Here is a 17,368-nt window from a genome sequence, read left to right as displayed (position 1 = left end):
TACCAGGTAGTGGGGAAAATAGCCGACACAACCTATAATGTCGCCGATTGTGACGACCCCAGGGTTATCCGCATGTTCCACGTGAATATGCTGAAGCCCTACCGGGAGTGCCCTGAAGAGGTAGTGGCCATCTGTGTACCTGAAGCAGAGGATTTAGCCGGACTTCCCTTGCCGGATGTCTTAGGGGAAGGGACTCAGTCTAAAACATGGGACCAGGTACACTTGGGTGAAGACCTAGGCCCCCGGGAGAGACAGCAGGCGGAGGAGTTGTTGAGGCAGCGACAGAGGATATTTTCGGGGAGACCAGGGTACACTTGCCTGGCACAACACAAAGTTGAGACCAAGGATCAGACCCCCTGCGACAAAACCCCTTCAGCGTCCCTGAGTCTGTACCAGAGGGGATGCGACAAGAGATACAAGCGATGTTGCGTTTAGGCGTCATGCCGTGTGTGGATGAGTTGTTAGACCGGCTGGCGGGGGCAAAGTATTTGACCACCATTGATCTATGCAAAGGCTACTGGCAGATTCCCCTTAGTCCTGACGCTATTCCCAAGTCGGCATTTGTCACCCCGTTCGGCTTATTCCAGTTTCGAGTTATGCCATTCGGGATGAAGAATGCCCCGGCGACCTTCCAAAGGCTGGCTGACCGGCTTCTGGATCATCTCCAGGATTATGCTTGTGCCTACCTGGATGACATTGCCATCTACAGTGTGACATGGGACGAGCATCTAAATCACCTAGAGACCCTATTGGACAGGATCCACCAGGCCGGAATCACCCTGAACCCAAACAAGTGTCACGTGGGCAAAGCAGAGGTTCAGTATTTAGGGCATTGGGTGGGAAGTGGGAAACAGTGACCAGAACCAGCCAAGATTGAGGCCATAGCCAAATGGCCCATCCCACCACTAAAACCCAGGTCATGGCGTTTCTAGGGACAGCGGGGTATTACAGGAAATTCATTCCCAATTACAGCAGCGTAGCCAAGCCCCTTACTGATCTGACCCGTAAGTACCAACCCCGCCAGGTAACCTGGACCCCAGAGTGTGAGGAAGCCTTCCGCCAACTAAAGGATGCCCTCACCAATACCCCTGTATTGACCGCACCCGATCCAACTAAACATTTCCTTGTTCACACATACGCTTCTATGTTTGGATTGGGGCAGTACTGAGCCAAGTCGGGCCGGACGGCCAAGAACACCAGGTAGCTTACCTGAGTCGGAAACTACTGCCCCGTGAAGTAAGCTATGCAGCCATCGAGAAGGAGTGCCTGCCGGTAGTATGGGCACTCAAAGAGTTGCAACCATATTTGTATGGTCGACAGTTTTCCCTCCTAATGGACCATAATCCCCTAGTCTGGCTTAATCGGGTCTCCGGAGACAACGCCAGATTGTTGCGGTGGAGTTTAGCCCTACAACCTCTGGACTTCACCATCCACTACAGACCTGGCAAATAAAATGGTAACGCCAATGGACTAAGTCGACAAATGGAACTTGTACCAACCCCATAAACTTCAGTCATCCCCAAACCAATCCGTTAAGGATCAGACTGTGTATGCCGATCGTGTCGCTGAAAAGGGGAGCCGTGTTACATGTTACTAATGCATCAGCCCACAGGCTGTGCCCCTGGGTAGAGGGGACACGATATTTTCCTTTTGTCCGCCCACCAACTTTGTAATTCCCACAGTAAATATCGGCAGGCTCCGGCCCCCTGCGGCTAGTGTAATGTATGTCTGGCCTGCCGCTTTTCTATTGGCCTGCCCTCTGTATCTGTGTTATATATTCTGTGTCCTGTGAGTAAAGTGTTGTCAGACTGGAAATATGTGGAGAAGCAGTGATCTTTTATATGCGTCCATGTAAACAAGGAATTCCAGCCAGCATCCTTCATTCAGACTCCAGCAAAAGCAGAGTGGACCTCCGAAAACAAGGGGTGGTACTGAAAGAGGTACCCCAGATGGGTAGACCCCATTACAGACATATGTATGTATTATTAGACAGTACTGCCATGAACTATCATACATGCTTTCTTTTCTAGGTGCTTGGTCAGCAGGCTGGTTCCTCTTCTTGAGGCTAGTATTTATAGTTTCAGATCACTTTCAAAGAGAATCACAAGACCTTGCATTTTCTTTGTTGTTTGTTGAGTATTGCTAATATTCTCTTCTTACAGTATTGTAAGTCAAATAAACATCCCTATTAATCACTTAAAAGGGTACTCTGGAAATGAAAAAAGAAAACTGAAGGAAACGCAATTCCAAATTAATTCCTAAATGCATTTAATAAACAAATCACAATCATTGTGAGTCTGACTTCTATACCAGGAAAGATGTTTGAACAAATTATTAAACAACATGTATGTAAGTTCCTGGATAAGAGTGAAGTGATTAACCAGAATCAGGAAAAGTTTTGTAACTAATAATTAATTTCTTTCTATGACAGAATCACTGACGGGGTGGATCAGGGAAATGCTGTAGATATAGTATATATTGACTTCAGCAAAGCATTTGACAAAGCATCTCACACAATCCTTATTGAAAAAATTACTAAGTATGGAATGGACAAGGCAACTGTTAGGTGGATTCATAACTGGTTTAGTGATCGGACTCAAAGAGTGGTCGTAAATGGCTGCACATCCAGTTGGAAGAATGTCTCAAGTGGGGTACCACAAGGCTCTATCCTGGGCCCTGTATTGTTCAACATCTTTATCAATGATTTAGATGAAGGAATTGAGGGTAAACTGATTATATTTGCTGATGACACAAAGCTAGGAGGGATAGCTAATACTAGAGAAGAGAGAGAGGATTCAAAAAGATATAAATAAACTGGAGCAGCGGGCAGCAACTAACAATGGTTTTTAACAGGGAAAAATGCAAAGTACTACATCTGGGCAATAAAAATGAAAAAAGCATATACAGAATGGGAGGAATATGGCTAAGCAACAGCACATGTGAAAAAGACTTGGGTATACTAATAGATCACAGATGAACATGAATCAACAGTTTGATACAGCAGCAAAAAAGGCAAATATAATTCTGGGATGTATTAACAGGAGCATACAGTCTAGATCACGTGAAGTCATTATTGCCCTCTACTCCTCTTTGAGCAGGGGGTTGGACCAGATGACCCAGGAGGGCCCTTTCAACTCTACCATTCTATGAGTCTATAATTTTGTCTAGAGAGATAATCATCAATCACTATAGAATTAAAATAGCAATCCCCATGTTACACTGACAGAAACCTCTCATAGATTGTTAGGACAGATGCATGTGACCATGTGCAGTGGGACTTGGAGACACTTTAATTGTTATTCATAAAGACTGAGCACAGAAAAGTTTGGGTGGCCTCTTCTTACCTACATATGAAGGTGGACGGAGCTCCATACTGCAAATGCTCACAGGCCCCTATCCTAAAATTCTAGGAGAGAGGTTTCTCTCAGTGAAACAAGGCAGCAACCATTTTAATTCTATAGTGATTACATTTATAGACATTAGGATTGTGATTTGCAAATTAAATGTAGTTAGAAATGTATTTATATTGAAAATTGTTTTAACCCCTTCGTGACATGTGCCGTACTAGTACTGCTGTTCGGGAAGTGCGTTCGCGCCAAAAGCAGTACCAGTATTGGGCCGCCATCATGCGGCCTCACTGTGATCATCATGGCAATCGCGTGTGGGTGTCATCTGTATGTGACAGCTGACACCCCGCAGCAATGCCCACGATCGGTGCTAGCACTATAGTGAATGGATCCATTGGGGGTTTCATCTGAATCACATCACTCAGAGATATAGATGGAAACCCCAAAGTAAGTGCTCAGTGCAGAGATTTCATAAGTCGCCGACTTTCGGCAAAGTCGGGTTTCGTGAAACCCGAGCCGATCCCAGTGTGAGATCGGCCACGCGGTCGGCGATCTTCGCGCCAAAGTCGCGTTTCATATGACGAGTTCAGCACCATTTCTCAGCCAATGAAGGTGGACGCAGAGTGTGGGCATAGGTCTCAGTCCCCACCATCTTAGAGAAGGGCATTACAGTGATTGGCTTGCTTTCTGCGGCGTCACAGGGTCTATAAAGGGGCGTGCACGCCGACCGCTATCTTACTTCTGACGATCTGAGCATAGGGAGAAGTTGCTGTAGCTTTGTCTGAAGCAGGGATATTGTTAGGAAGGGAATATTAACCCCCAAACCGCTTGTGCTGTAGCGATTTCCACTGTCCAACACCACCTTTTCTTTGCAGGGACAGTGGAGGCTAGATTTCTGTGCATCAGCTCTGTAGCTTATAAGGCTCTCTGATAGCTGCATTGCTGTTTGTACGCCGCTGTACAAACCAACTGCTTTTTTCAAAGCAAAAATCCTGTTGCTCCTTCTTTTCTGCACAGTTCTCTTGTTTCTTTGTCCACACTCTTGTGTGCAGCAGTCCTTTTTATTTCTGCCATACTTGTCCTTTGATCATTGTAGAAAGATTGAAATTCTACTATAGCCCTTGTATTTTTTGATATATCTACATACCACTTTTTGCCACTCAAACTGTGTAGTGTAATACAGTGGCCCTGATTTTTTCCTGCATTTTCCCACGCATAAAAAAGGGAGATTTATATCGCCACTGAGTGCATCTGCGTCAGTCCTGTTTGTGGCATTTGTCATCCACTTTCTGCTACTAAAACTGTAGTGTAATACAGTGGGCCTGATTTTTTCCTGCATTCTCCCACACATAAAAAAGGGAGATTTATATTGCCACTGAGTGCATCTGCGTCAGTCCTGTTTGTGGCATCTGTCATCCACTTTCTGCCACTCAAACTGTATAGTGTAATGCAGTGGCCCTGATTTTTTCCTGCATTCTCCCACACATAAAAAAGGGAGATTTATAATGCCACTGAGTGCATCTGCATCAGTCCTGTTTGTGGCATCTGTCATCCACTTTCTGCCACTCAAACTGTAGTGTAATACAGTGGGCCTGATTTTTTCCTGCATTCTCCCACACATAAAAAAGGGAGATTTATATTGCCACTGAGTGCATCTGCGTCAGTCCTGTTTTTGGCATCTGTCATCCACTTTCTGCCACTCAAACTGTGTAGTGTAATAGAGTGGCCCTGATTTTTTCCTGCATTCTCCCATACATAAAAAAGGGAGATTTATATATCCACTGAGTGCATCTGCGTCAGTCCTGTATGTGGCATCTGTCATCCACTTTCTGCCACTCAAACTGTGTAGTGTAATACAGTGGGCCTGATTTTTTCCTGCATTCTCCCACACATAAAAAAGGGAGATTTATATTGCCACTGAGTGCATCTGCGTCAGTCCTGTTTGTGGCATCTGTCATCCACTTTCTGCTACTCAAACTGTGTAGTGTAATACAGTGGCCCTGATTTTCCCAGCAGTCTCACACACCTATAAAGAGAGATTTAAACTCACAACAAGTTTACGTACACTTCTAACTGGTTTTACAGTACCATATAATGTTTGTTAGTTTGGTTACATTTTTCCAAGAATGAGGAAGTCTGGTGGAAGAGGTCGTGGCCGTGGGCGGTCATTGCCAGCTGATAATGATGGTAGTGGTGGTGGAGCATCAGGTGGTCATGGGAAAAGCAATATAGCACCTAAGTCTCAAGTTGTTGAGCCAGCGTCATCGTCTGGCTACACAAGGCCTCGAACGCTCCCTTTTCTGGGAGTAGGAAAACCGCTTTTAAAGCCGGAGCAGCAGGAACAAGTTTTGGCTTTCCTTGCTGATTCTGCCTCTAGCTCTTTCGCCTCCTCTTCGGAAAGTGCAAAATTTAAAAGCAGCGCGTCGTCACTGGATGCTCCCGGTCAGGAACAAGTCGCTTCCTTGTGTCCTTCACCCAGAACAACAGAGAAGGATGTGTCAGGCGACACAACAGGTTACTTCATGGAGCTCTTTACACATACCGTTCCTGGGTTAGGTAACGTTCACACTAGCGTTATGCTAGTTAATAATCTTTATTTTTAATAATCTTTATTTTTATATAGCGCTAACATATTCCGCAGCGCTTTACATTTTTTGCACACATTATCATCACTGTCCCCGATGGGGCTCACAATCTAAATTCCCTATCAGCATGTCTTTAGAATGTGGGAGGAAACCGGAGTGCCCGGAGGAAACCCACGCAAACACGGAGAGAACATACAAACTCTTTGCAGATGTTGTCCTTGGTGGGGTTCGAACCCAGGACTCCAGCGCTGCAAGGCTGCTGTGCTAACTACTGCGCCACCGTGCTGCCTCGGGTTAGCGTCGGGCGACGCAGCGGCGACGCACGCGTCATGTGCCCCTATGTTTAACATGGGGGATGCATGCGTTTTTGTTTGTTGCGTTGTGCGACGCATGCGTCTTTTTTGCCGCAAGCGTCGGACCAAGAAAACGCAACAAGTTGCATTTTTCTTGCGTCCGATTTTCGGCAAAAAACGATGCATGCGTCGCAAAATGCAGCGTTTTTGCGTGCGTTTTGCCGTGTTTTTGCGTGCGTTGTGCGTTGCGTCGCCGACGCAGCGGCGCACAACGCTAGTGTGAACGTAGCCTTAGAAAGGGAAATTGTTAACAGTCCATGGCCATTACAAGATAAATCGGACATGGAATGCACAGATGCACAGCCACAGCTAGATTATTATGCTGTTCCATTGACTCAGATCACAACATTGCCCTTGCAGTGTACTGAGCCAGAATCTGACCCTGATGAGACTATGGTGCCCCGTCCCGAACGCTATAGCACCGGCTTACACGGTGACACAGAGGAAGGTGCACAGGACATAGAAGAGGAGGTCATTGATGACACAGTTGTTGACCCCGATTGGCAGCCATTGGGGGAACAGGATGCAGCTGGCAGTAGCTCTGAAGCGGAGGAGGAGGAGCCGCAGCAGGCATCAACATCGCATCAGCTTTCATCTGGCAGACCCGTATCTGGCCAAAAACGTGTGTCAAAACCAAAAACAGTTGTAGGACAGCGTGGTCATCCGATTACAGTAGCTCAGTGTGCAATGCCTGAAAGGGTATTCGATAGTAGGAAGAGTGAAGTCTGGCAATTTTTTAACCAAGATCCGAATGATCGGTGCAAAAGTGATCTGTAAGAAATGCTCAAAGACCTTTAGCAGAGGTCAGAATGTCAAAAATTTAAATACAAGTTGCATGCGTAGACATTTAACCACCATGCACTTGCAAGCCTGGACTAACTACCAAACATCCCGTAAAGTTGTTGTCAGCAACGCTAAATTCCTTCCCTCACTGTAAGCCCACCATTTATGACACCACCTGCAGCAAATGTGGAGGTATCGTCACAAGGCCAAAGCAGTCAGGGAATCACCAAGTTCTTGGTAGGAAACACTATATGTAGGCCAACAGCAAGAATACCATCAAAAACCCTCTCTCAGTCTGCCATGTCCACCACCACCCCCGCTAGTTCCACCATATGCAGCTCTCCAGTCCAGCTCACCCTACAAGAGACTCTCCTTAGGAAAAGGATGTATTCATCCTCTCATCCGTGTACACAGGGTTTGAACGCCCACATTGCTAGACTAATCTTGTTAGAGATGATGCCCTACCGGTTGGTTGAAAGCAAAGCTTTCAAAGCCCTGATGGCCTACGCAGTACCACGCTATGACCTACCTAGTCGACACTTCTTTGCGAGAAAAGCCATCCCAGCCCTCCACCAGCATGTTAAAGACCACATTGTCCATGCACTCAGGCAATCAGGCAGTAGAAAGGTGCACCACACAACAGATACATGGACCAGTAGGCATGGCCAGGGACGTTACGTCTCTATCATGGCGCACTGGGTTAATGTGGTGGATGCAAGGTACACAGGGGACAGCCATAGTGGCACAGTTATGCCTAGCCCACGGTCTAGGAAACAGTTGGCTGTAGGCATTTGCCCCTCCTTCTCCTCCTCCAGAAGCGAAAGCTCATCCACAGAGTGCAGTCGCACAACCACTCCATCCGCAACTGCCAGTGTTGCAACCGTGGTGTCCCATTATGGAACAGCTTGTGGGAAGCGTCAGCAGGCTGTGTTGGAAATGAAGTGTTTGGGCGACAACAGACACACCGCGGAAGTTCTGTCCGACTTGCAGCAAGAAACTAAATCATGGCTGCGCAGTGTACATCTTAAGGCAGGCAAGGTAGTCAGTGATAACAGAAGGAATTTTATGGCTGCCATAGCCCTTTCACAACTGAAACACATTCCTTGCCTGGCTCACACCTTGAACCTGGTGGTGCAGTGCTTCCTGAAAAGTTATCCTGGGTTACCTGCCCTGCTCCTGAAGGTGCGAAGACTTTGCTCGCACATCCGCCATTCGCCCGTACACTCCAGCCGCATGCAGAACCATCAGTGATCTTTGAATCTTCCCCAACACCACCTAATAATCGACGTTGCAACAAGGTGGAACTCCACACTGCACATGCTTCAGAGGCTTTGCGAACAGAGGCGTGCTGTTATGTATTTGTGGGAGGATACACATACACGGGCAGGCAGTTGGATGGCAGACATGGAGTTGTCAGGTGTGCAGTGGTCGAAGCTACAAGATCTGTGTCAAGTCCTTCAGTGTTTGTAGGAATGCACACGCCTGGTTAGTGCAGACGACACCATCATAAGCATGAGCATCCCCCTAATGCGTCTGCTGAAGCAAAGTTTGACGCACATAAAGGAGCAGGCGTCTGCAGCTGAGGACGAGGCTAGCCTTGATGACAGTCAGCCACTGTCTGTTCAGAGCAGTCTCCTGGACGAGGTGGCAGATGAAGAGGAGGAGGACGAGGAGGATGATGGGGATGAATATTTATGGGAGGAGGAAGCGTCTCAGGGGGCAATAGAAACTGGTGGCGTTGCAAGGTCAGGTACAGGGTTTTTGAGGGAGACAAGTGATGTTGATTTGCCAGAAAGTGCTCCTCAACCCAGCACAAGCAGTGAATTGAAACCTGGAACATTGGCCCACATGGCGGTTTATACCTTGCGTATCCTAAAAAGGGACCCCCGCATAATCAAAATGATGACCGATGACGATTACTGGTTGGCTACCTCCTGGATCCACGCTATACAGGGAAATTGCAAAATATCATGCCACATGAGAACCTTGAGCAAATATTGGTTACCAAACAAGCAACTCTTGTAGACCGTTTGGTTCAGGCATTCCCAGCACACAGCGGCGGTGATGGTTCTCCCACGAGCTGCAGTGGGCAACATGGCAGAGGTGTTAGAGGTGCACAAAACAGAAGTGGCGTTGGACAGAGGGGTTTTATGACCAGGTTGTGGAGTGATTTCGCAATGACCGCAGACACGACAGGTACTGCAGCATCAATTCAAAGTGACAGGAGACATTTGTCCAGTATGATAACTAACTATTTTTCCTCCCTTATCGATGTTCTCCCTCACAAGTCATTCCCATTTGATTACTGGGCATCCAAAATAGACACCTGGCCTGAATTGGCAGAATATGCATTGCAGGAGCTTGCTTGCCCAGCAGCTAGTGTGCTATCACAAAGAGTATTCAGTGCTGCTGGGTCAATACTGACTGAAAAAAGGAGTCGTCTGGCTACCCAAAATGTTGATGATCTAACCTTCATTAAAATGAACCAATCATGGATTTCTAATTATTATGCCCCACCCTTCCCGGCTGACACCTAGCTTTCCAGTAAAAAGGTCTTGCTTTTGGACTGGTCTTACTGACTGTTCCAATTTCTCCATTTTCAGCTGCTGAATGTCCAGCATACGCCATTTTTACACTTCCCTAAATGGGCTGACTCCCCCCATGGGGCCGTGGTCACCACTTGGCGCAAGCACCCGTGCGATTGCCGTTTGGCTGAAGAGGTGACTGTGCCCACTTTTTGGCGATGGCACTGGCACAGGGTCCCTCATAGTACAATGAAGTGTCTCTGGCGGTGGTGGTGTGCACCCAACGTCAGACACACCGTTGTAACATGAGGGGCCCTCGGCCAGTACCGCTGCCCACGAGAGAGTGTTCCCCCCAGCTCAAACAGTGCTCTACTACTTGCAAAATTATCTCTCACTGCTCCACCACTGTTTAGTCTATGCGGTTAAATCCTTCAATGGCACTGCCAATACCAAATTGCTGACATGTATGATGCTACTAAAAATATACTGGGGCCCTGTCCTACATTTACACCAGTTAATACTTTGCGCCAAATACCACTGTCTGCAAGTCAGCAGAGGAGCCCACCCCTGTACCTAGGTATGCCACCTGTTTAATTGTTAATTTATTTTTTTTTGCCAGACATTAACATCAATTTATTATTTTGGACTACTAACTGTGTCAGAGACTCCTTCCAGTTGTCCTCTGCTGACCACACCAATGCTGCCTGTGTACCCCTGGAACCTATTTAAACCTGCATTGAGCCGACTTTTTTATTTTAGGCCAAGTAAGTCTGTCTGTGGTCCCTCCTACAAATTGTCCTCCGCTGACTACACCAATGCTGCCTGTGTACCCCTGGAACCTATTTAAACCTGCATCGAGCCAACTTTTTTATTTTAGGCCAAGTAAGTCTGTCTGCGGTCCCTCCTTCAAATTGTCCACCGCCGACTACACCAACGCTGCCTGTGTACCCCTGGAACGTATTTAAAACTGCATAGAGCATCCCTTTTTTAGTTTAGGCCTAGTAAGTCTGTCTGCGGTTCCTCCTTCCAATTGTCCTCCGCTAACCACAGCAATGCTGCCTGTGTACCCATGGAACCTATTTAAAACTGCATAGAGCATCCTTTTTTTTAGTTTAGGCCTAGTAAGTCTGTCTGCGGTTCCTCCTTCCAATTGTCCTCTGCTGACCACACCAATGCTGCCTGTGTACTCCTGGAACCTATTTAAAACTGCATAGAGCATCCTTATTTTAGTTTAGGCCTAGTAAGTCTGTCTGCAGTCCCTCCTTCCAATTGTCCTCCGCTGACCACACCAATGCTGCCTGTGTACCCCTGGAACCTATTTAAACCTGCATCGAGCCTACTTTTTTATTTTAGGCCTACTAAGTCTGTCTGCGGTCCCTCCTTGCAATCGTCCTCCGCTGACCACACCAATGCTGCCCATGTACCCCTGTAACCTTTTTTAAACTGCATTGAGCCAACTTTTGTGTTTAAGGCCTACTACCATTGTCTGTCTGCGCCACTCAATACAGCTGTCTTAAAAAAGCTGAGCTTCAATTGTCAGGTTTTCAGCCTATCGGAATTTAAAAACTGCATTGGGGCTATAAGTTTGGTTGGGGCCTACAAACGGTGTCTGCCGCTCCTAGGTGTTCTCCGGGATTACTTGCCTTAGCTTCAATCTTCAAGCTTTCAATAAGTAGTTTTAATATTAAACTGCATTTGACCTACTAGTTTGGTTGGGGCCTACTAACGGTGTCTGCCGCTCCTAGGTGTTCTCCTGGTTTACTTGCCTTGGCTTCAATCTTCAGGCTTTCATTAAGTAGTTTTAATATTAAACTGCATTTGGCTTACTAGTTTGGTTGGGGCCTAATAACGGTGGCTGCCGCTCCTAGGTGTTCTCCTGGTTTACTTGCCTTAGCTTCAATCTTCAGGCTTTCATTAAGTAGTTTTAATATTAAACTGCATTTGGCCTACTAGTTTTGTTGGGGCCTACTAACGGTGTCTGCTGCTCCTAGGTGTTCTCCTGGTTTAATTTCATGAGCTTTTATCTTCAGGCTTTCGGCCTATATTTTTAATATTAAACTGCATTTGGCCTACTAGTTTCGTTGGGGCCTACTAACGGTGTCTGCCGCTCCTAGGTGTTCTCCTGGTTTCCATTCCTGAGCTTCTATCTTCAGGCTTTCATTAAGTAGTTTTAATATTAAACTGCATTTGGCCAACTAGTTTGGTTGGGGCCTACTAACGGTGTCTGCCGCTCCTAGGTGTTATCCTGGATTCCTTTCCTGAGCTTCTATCTTCAGGCTTTCATTAAGTAGTTTTAATATTAAACTGCATTTGGCCTACTAGTTTTGTTGGGACCTACTAACGGTGTCTGCTGCTCCTAGGGGTTCTCCTGGTTTCCATTCCTGAGCTTCTATCTTCAGGCTTTCATTAAGTAGTTTTAATATTAAACTGCATTTGGTCTACTAGTTTTGTTGGGGCCTACTAATGGTGTCTGCCGCTCCTAGGTGTTCTCCTGGTTTAATTTCATGAGCTTCTATCTTCAGGCTTTCAGCCTATATTTTTAATATTAAACTGCATTTGGCCTACTAGTTTGGTTGGGGCCTACTAACGGTGTCTGCCGCTCCTAGGTGTTCTCCTGGTTTCCTTTCCTGAGCTTCTATCTTCAGGCTTTCATTAAGTAGTTTTAATATTAAACTGTATTTGGCCTACTATTTTTGTTGGGGCCTACTAACGGTGTCTACAGCTCCTTGCTGTTCTCCTCCACTGAACAAAGCAGTGCCGCCTGTTTACTACTGTTACCAATTTTGAACTGCATTTAGACTACTTACTGATTTGGGTCTACTCACTGTGTCAGCCTCTCATTACAGTGGTCCTCCACTGAGCAAATCAATGCCGCCTGGTTAGTCCTGTTACCAATTTTGAACTGCATTTAGCCTGCTTTATTATTTGGGCCTATATCTGTGTTTCCTCCTCATTCCGCCCATTGCCCAGCCACTGCTAGATGAGTCTGCTGGTACATTGACCCACACCACTACATTCCCCTTGCACGCTACACAGCTAGAATCTGAGTCTGCTGAAAGTCAGGTTCCCCTTCCCGCATACTATACCACCTTATACGGGGACAAAGAGTGCAGATGAAAGTGCAGGTTCCTTCATCAGGTGGGGGGCATACTCGTTGGTGACGTCACTGGCACAGGGCCCCTCATAGTACGCAAAAGTGTCACTGCCGGTGGGAGGCGCCCCCACCGTGCAAATACACGGCCCTACTTTGAGGGGCCCTGTGCCAGTGCCAATGCGAACGAGTGGGCCCCCCCTGCTTGCTCAGCATCACAGCACTTGCAAAGTTGAAATACTTACCTCTCTCTGCTCCACTGCCGTGACGTAGTCCACGTTTCCTGGGCCCACTAAACACTTGAACCAGCCATACCCCCCACAACTTTAGCCAAATGACCCCCAATTTCCAATGCCTAACTATTATTATAAGGTAAATAAAGATTGACAAGCTTCAGTAACAAGAATGGATGTTTTTGCCATTAAAATGGGCACTGTAGGTGTTTTCCTGGCCTCCACCCACGGCCGACTATGCTTCCCCATTGACTTGCATTGGGTTTCGTGTTTCAGTCGATCCCCGACTTTTCGCGATAATCGGCCGATTTCACTCGACTCGACTTTTGAGATAGTCGGGTTTCGCGAAACCCTTCTCGATCCAAAAAAAGTAAAAGTTGCTCAACCTAAGTGGACAGCGCTGAAAGAGCAGTCAGATATTTGGATGATACCGCTGAACCTACAGCCAGGCATGGCCATGTGTGACAATGCCCAGAACCTGATGGTGGCTCTGAGACAAGGTGAGCTCACACATGCACCTTGCCTGGCCCATGTGCTTAACCTCTTGGTTAAATGATTTTTTAAAAGCTACCCGGAGCTACCGGATTTGCTAGTGAAACTACGCTGTCTGTCTCCCCATTTTAGAAAGTCAGCTACATCTTCAACCGCCCTTGCCATGCTTCAGCAGCGTTTGCAGCTTCCGGCTCACTGACTGGTGTGTGATGTCCCCCACGTGTTGGAACCTTAAACTGCATATGTTGGAAAGGATTTGTGAGCAGAAGAGGGCAGTTGTTGACTACCAGCATCAATAAGGCCGTCGATATTCAGTTCAGACTCCATACATAAGACCTCAGAAATGGGCATGGATGTCAGACATATGTAACATTCTCCAAAACTTTGAGAACTGCATCAAAATGGTGAGCGGCGATGATGCCATAATTAGCGTTACTATCTTGCTTCTCAGCATTCTGAAAACCTCTCTGCTCACAATTAAAGAGGATGCATTGCAAGCAGAGCATGAGGACATGGAGCAAGGAATCATACAGGGTGATTACACTCAGCCCAGCCTCATGTTGTCCCAACACAGATTGGTAGACAAAGAGATGGAGGAGAAGGAAGAACAGGAGCCACTTTCATGCGCCATAGATGGTACTACAAGCAGAGCTGTCATACCATCTGTTCAGTGGGGATGGCCTGAAGACAGGGGGAGGAGGAGGAGGAGGAGGACAGCATGGTCAGTCGTCCTATTGGTGTGGACACGGAAGTCTTGCCTGTTAGCAGTCTGGCACACGTGGCTGACTTTATGTTGCCCTGCGTTTCCTGTGAACTTCGCACTATTAAAATTTTCGGTGACACTCATTACTGGTTGGTGACACTTCTAGACCCATGCTGCAAGGTGGACTTTCAATGTCTTCTTCCATAGGCAGACAGGTGTACTAAAATGTTGCAGTACCAGAGGGCCCTTGTAGTGGAAATTCACATCTGATAACACTGGAAGCAAACGTCAGAGTTTGTTGTACAACCATGGAGTCCAAGCGAGAGAGACAGAAGTACAATCCTGCTCAGGCAGGGAAACAATGGCAAAGTTCTGGGACAGTTTTTTAGACCCTCCCATCGTGCCGACACAGAGGCAAGGGGTGCTGTCACAAGAAGTGCAATGTTTGGGAAGATGCTGAGGGAGTACCTTGCTGATTGTACAAATGTCCTCCGGGATTCCTCTGTGCCTTTTAATTATTGGGTATCCAAGCTGGACATGTGGCATGACCTGGCTATCTATGCCTTGGAGGTCCTGGCCTGCCTTGCTGCTAGCGTTCTGTCAGAGCGGGAATTTAGCGCCACTGGTGGAATTATAACAGATACGCATATCTGACTGTCAACTGAAAATGCTGACAGGCTGACTTTTATCAAAATAAACAGGGGTTGGATTGGGCAAGACTTCTGTACACCACTGAATGAAAACAGCAAAACATAACCTCAAATACATTGTCTTTTTTGTGGAGGTGTATTGTCATGCACCTCTTCACAACCACACATGGATATCCGCTTTCTGATTTGGTCTGTTTGGTGTTACCATCCTCCTTATCCTCATCCTCATCATCCACAACCACTAGAACACCAGGGTGAATGGATTCTGTGATGTAAAAGTCACTCAATTTTTAGGCTAGGGTGTTTTTATGATGCCGGTTACTAATTTGAAACCAATGCAAATGTTACTCTCCCAAGGGGAAAATGTCATAAAAATGAGATGTACATATGCTTACCATTTATTTTTTATATTTTCTATATTTTCTGTCTCTGGACCATCCTCTTATGACCTTGTAAATACCTCCCCAATATGAAAATATTGAAATACTATTATATTATATTTTAATTTTTATTCCTGTCTCTGAGCTGTTGCTAGGAACCAACATATCTCATTGGACACATTCTGGCTTTATATCTTTATACATTTGTTTGATTTCAGCATGATTGATCATTATTATGTCTCCTCATTCTCCGCCACTAGATCACTAGGGTTAATATGTTCTGTGCTGCTGCAGCGAGTCCAGTTTTTGGCAATGGTGTCTATGATGCCCATAAAATATTTTGAAAAAATGTACCCCCCATGGGGAAATGTTTGTCAGCCCCTGCACTTCGTGTTTGGGCATTACAAGTCTGGGAGATACGCTCCTTTACATTGGGCCTAGTTTTTAATTTTGCTAGGTAGGCAGGGGAGTCTATGTGCACATATCCACATCACTGCAAGGCATGCTGGAACTATATGTGAGTCTATAGATCTCCCTGCATACATCAAAAGGCTCCATTACTGTCTGCTGCTGCGGTTTTTTTTATATACCTAGCTGCAGGTATCCGTGGCCATGATGTTTTTTTAAGGGGCACCTTATACCTGCAAATTTTAGTACAAAGCAATACAGAGCCCTAATTATTACAACATTTATTGGTTTGGTCACATGGCAGACTTCAGCCAGGTAATATTAATAAAAGAGCATTAAAATCTAACAATTTAAACGGTTCATTTATTTTGTCCCAGGCATCAGATTTGAGCTCGCATAAAATTCTGCCCTTTTTTTTCTGTGCACTATTTTTTTTTTTGGAGTGTCTTACAACATTTTTGGACAACATTTTGGTGACCAAAAAATCTTTAGCTAGCCAAAAAATATTTAGCTACAGTTCTTATATTTGGCACTGTGATTTGTACGCCACACGCATCGCATATCATTGCTCTAAATATTGTACAATTTTAGTACTCCAAATGTTTTATTTTAGTGTCATAGCCTACTTGACACAATTTTGGTGATCCAAAAAAAATCAGGGCCACATTTTGATCACTCTGTTATCTCCGTCAGGCGCACGGTGTATCTGTGATGTCAAATCCTTGCTTTGCAGGCATACATTGCATTTTTTGGTCTTCTACCTTTGCTGTATACAGAATTTTATGTTTTAAAAATGTATAAAAACACAGGCCACATATTGAAACATAGATAATAAAGCGAATGGAGTCAGAAAAGCTCATTTATGAATAAAAGGGTATAACATTTATTAAATACATAATCATAAAACAGTCTCAGTATATCAATACAAAAATTAGTTATACAAAAAAGAGGGTCTCTCACTATTTGTAAAAGGATCCAGGTAAAGATATTCCTACACCCACACAAACATAATGTATCCGGCCAGAGGTTTCAAGTTCGCAGCACCATGTCTATAAATGTTACAAATAGCCGCTAAAACTAAAGCTACCGTTCCACAATAATGAAAATATTTAAAGAGAATGAACCTCACCCATGTTTGCCGTAGTGTGGATGGGGAACCGCCAGCCTCTACGCGCGTTTCGCGTAGGCTTCTTCACGGCCCCCTGAAGTCCGACGCCCGTTCTATGTGTGGTCTAAAAATTGTTGTTTTTCATGCATACATTCCAATTTTTGGTCTGTCTAATACCCTAGGTCTATACACTCTCTTGGTAAAAAACAAACAAACATATATTAGAGTGTGGTAGTTCCATGACACGCCTCATCTATTTGTGGGCTATTTGTGAGCTACAAAGTGTGCTTTTGAAGCTTCCATTCTCCTTTTTTTTGCGGTGTGCTACCCTATTTGCTTTCTTTGACCTGATTTCTATACATATTAGGGCCAAAATAAAAACACAGTCCACATATTTTACAGTGTGGTATGTCCATGACACGCCTCATGTATGTTTGGTCTACAAAGTGTGCTTTTCAGGCTTCCATTCACTTTTTTTTGCTGTGTGTTACCCTAGCTCTAAACTGTAAACACTATTTTGGGATGAATTTTTGTTTTTTTAAATTTACCCCCATGGGGAAATGTTTGTCAGCCCATACACTTAGTGTATGGGCACTACAAGTCTAGGAGTCACGTTCATTTAAAATGGGCCTAGTTTTTAATTGTGCTAGGTAGGCACCAGCTCCTGGACCCGTCGAAGCACCTGGTGTGCGAAACGGCCGTCGTCCAAG

This window comes from Ranitomeya imitator, chromosome 1, assembly GCF_032444005.1.
Source record: "Ranitomeya imitator isolate aRanImi1 chromosome 1, aRanImi1.pri, whole genome shotgun sequence".
Taxonomy (NCBI): Eukaryota; Metazoa; Chordata; class Amphibia; order Anura; family Dendrobatidae; genus Ranitomeya; species Ranitomeya imitator.
The sequence above is the reverse complement of the archived record's forward strand: the minus strand, read 5'-3'. Positions refer to the sequence as shown.